The following is a 3,751-nucleotide window of genomic DNA, read 5'->3' on the forward strand; positions in this document are numbered from 1 at the left end:
GTTCTATTAGAGCGTTATAAAAATTTTTAATATCAACACTTTGAAGTATAATTTATAACCGATAAAACACACTCATATGAAGGGTATAATTTGATAAATTGAGACAGATACACCCACTCAGGAAGTTACAACAAGATATGGAAACTATTCCATCCTTTTCTTTTCAGATTTTCTCAGGCCCCATTTCAGGCTTTTTTTCCATGTCCCTGTTACAGGTAAGGACTGAGCAGCTTTCTGTCACTAGTGATGAGTTTGCACTTGTGGGCTGTCTTTATAAATGCATGTATACTTGTTGAGTTCTTTCTTTCACTCAATTTTTGCATATGTATATGCACATAGTTTTCATTGGTGAGGGGACGAGTAGCATTCTATTGAATGAGTGTACCTGTTTTGTTTGGCTGTCCACCCACACTGGACACTTGACTGGAGTTGTTTGTGGCTGTCACCCATGAAGCTGTAGTGGATATTGATATAAACTCTTTGTGTGGCCATAGCTCTTTATCTCCTTTTTGGTGTGTGTGTATTTCTGAAGATCAAACCCAGGACCTCGTGCATATAAGACAAGAGCTCTACTACTGAGTCAAATCCCCAGCTCATTTCCCTTTTGGAAATGAGTAACATAGTTAGGTCATTTAGTATTATAAAAATGCCAAAAATTTTCTCCCAAGTGACTATACCATAATGCCATGATCATTCTTCACTTGTTTTATTATCTTCATCCATTTCTTTTTAGATAGGGTCTCATTAGGTAACCCAAGCTGGCCTTGAACTCATCGTAGTGGTTTTCCTGTATTAGACCCCAAATACTAGGATCAAAGAAGAACTCATAAAAGAAACTGAAAACTATCTTGAATTGGAGGACAATAAGAACACAAACCCTCAGTATTTCCAGGATGCGGCTTAAATAATAGTGAGAAGGATGTTTATAGCTTTCTGTGTCCCTGTTGAAAGTCTGGTGATGGTGTGTACCTGTAGCTTTTTGGGATGAAGGCAGGACAATCACATGAGGACAGGAGGCTGAGTTCAGCCCAGGCGACATAGCTGTATCACTGGCTCAGACACAAACAAACAAAACCAGCAAATTCTTCTGTTGAAAAGAAAGGTTTGGGGCTGGAGAGATGGCTCAGTGGTCTAAAGCATCTACTTAGAACAAGCTTGGCAAAGCACAGGGACCACGGTTCGATCCCCCAGCACCACATGCCAGCCAGCCCGCCCCGCCCCTGGTGGGCTGAGCTGGACACACACACACACACACACACACACACACACACACACACTAAAAAAAATTAAAAAAAAAAAGAAAAGAAAAGAAAGGTTTATTCCACATGACCCCAGCAACTTCGCTAACAAAAAAACAAATTAAGAACAGTATAAATAGAAGGATGGAAATAATAAATATGAGTGGCTATCCATATAGGAGAAAGCAAATAATGAATAAAATCAATAAAATGAAAGATTTGTTATTCAAAAAGAAAATTATTAAAATCACAGATAAAAAGGAAACACTATTACAACACCAAAAAGATAATAAACCAGACATGATGACCCATACCTGTAAGCTCAGCATTCTGGTAGGCTGAGACAGGAGGATCACAAATTTGAACCTAGCCTGTACAATTTAGCAATTTAGGGAGAACCTATCTCAAATTAAAAATTATAACAGTTTGGGGATACAGCTCAATGTGGAGGCCCAGGGTATTATACCCAGTGCCACACCCATACTCACACACATGCTCACAGGATGGTAAACTAGATGTAGTAGCATGTGCCTACAATCCCAGTGTGCAAGAGACAGAGGTGAGTAGATTACAAGTTAGAGGGCACCCTGGAATACACAGTAAATTAAAAGCCAGCTGGATGACATAGCAAGACTCTGCTCCCCTGTAAAAGTCAGATGCGGTTGCTCCCAAATCCCAGAATTTGGGAGGCAGAAAGATCATGAGTTGGAGACCAGCCTACAATACACATCAAGATTTAAAGTCAATAAATCCTAAGAGGATTTGACTGAACTTATCAGATACAAAAGTTACATTTCTTGTTATATAGGTTTGCTTTATTTTGGTCTTAACCATCCAGCAGAGAAGTACAAAAACCAAGTATAAAAAGGAAAGCCATATTATTATGCTGAGCTGTAAAAGGCTCAAGTCAACAACTTCTGACATTTCCAGTCTTACAGAAAACCCACTACTATTATGACTACTGGATTATGTTGGAATATTTTGCTGAATTCATGCACCTATGATATTTAAATGACAATGGAATACCCTTCTCTGACAAAACTAAACAAAAAAGGGGGATACAAATGAACAACCATTTTGCATCTGGATATTCAAAATAGTTAGGGTAGGTATACAGCTGTATTCTCTTAATTCAATGTATAGAGAGATTTGTTCTAATAGTGTTAGTGGACAGGATATCATGTCTGCGTCTTGTGTAATGAGTAATTACTAAGACAACAATATGTAATGTATTAATTATTGAAACTGTGTTAGTAATCAGTTTTGAAACTGTCTTACTGCTATTTGTTTCTCAATAAAATTATTATTTTTTAATAAAATTATTTTTAAAAATAAATAAAAAATAAAAGGAAGTTCTACATAAAAAAATTTAAAGTCAATCAGGACTACATGATGTGATCTTGTCTCAAAACAAAACTAATTGATCAATTAAAGGCTAAGCAGAGGGATGTGAGAATACCTCCGTGGTAGAGCACTTACCTAGCGTGTGTGAAGTCCTGGGTTCTATTTCAGCATCACATCCACACTAAAAGGAAATAAATAACATTATAAACAAATTTCATTCAATACTGAGATGAAATGGGGAGATTCCTTAATTTACGTAAGCAGAAAATATGATTATCCCTGTATTTATAAAATAATTAAAGCCTTCATTAAGAGTATTCCATAAAGAAAACTCCAGGCCCAGAGGGTTTCATTAACTTTATCAACCTTTTTTCCACTTTTCTATTTGCCATACTAGGGATCAAACTCAGGGCCTTGTGTCACACTGAGTGACTGCGGGCGGCATAGAAGATGAAAAAGATTACCCAGAGAGCAGGCGTAGTTCAGTCCATCAAGAGGCCCAGAGGGGCTGTTTCTCAACCAAGAGTGCCCAGCCATTAGGGAGACTCTGGGAGAAGAAAAAGCCTCCAAGTCAAGAATTCTCTGGCTTTTGTTTGGAATCTCAGTGTAAGAGAAAAAGCAGGAGAAAAAACAGTTTGGGCAAGGAATTGCTTAAAACTAGGCAGTTTTTCTTGAGGAAAGAGGAGGGAAAATGGACACAACATACTTTACTCACCTAAACTTTTTGTTGTTTAACCATTTGATTCTCACATAGTGCTTTTGCCCCAGAGTTTAACAATTCACTTCTCACAGAGTCTGCATGCTGTTTGCCTCGTGCTTTACTTGTTTGTGTGTTTTTGCCCCACATTTCAACTATTCATTCCTCATAGAGCCTATGTGCTTTTGTCCCACAGTTTAATTATTCCCCTCTGGTCAAGTCCCCCACCACCTTGCACATACTGGGTACCATACTGTACGGGCTACAGTCCCAGCTCTTTCTTTATTTATTTTGAGATAGGGTTTCACTAAATTGCCCAGGCTGATTTCAAATTTGTGATCCTGCTGCCCTAGGCTTCAAAGAAGTTGGGATTATAGGTATCTTCCACCAAACCCAGCAATTTTATTGAAGACTGTCTTAATTACTTTTCTTATTGCTGAGACAAAAAAAAAAAAAAAAAAAAAAAAAAAAA

Source organism: Octodon degus, unplaced genomic scaffold (assembly GCF_000260255.1).
Source record: "Octodon degus isolate 3935 unplaced genomic scaffold, OctDeg1.0 scaffold00021, whole genome shotgun sequence".
Classification (NCBI taxonomy): Eukaryota; Metazoa; Chordata; class Mammalia; order Rodentia; family Octodontidae; genus Octodon; species Octodon degus.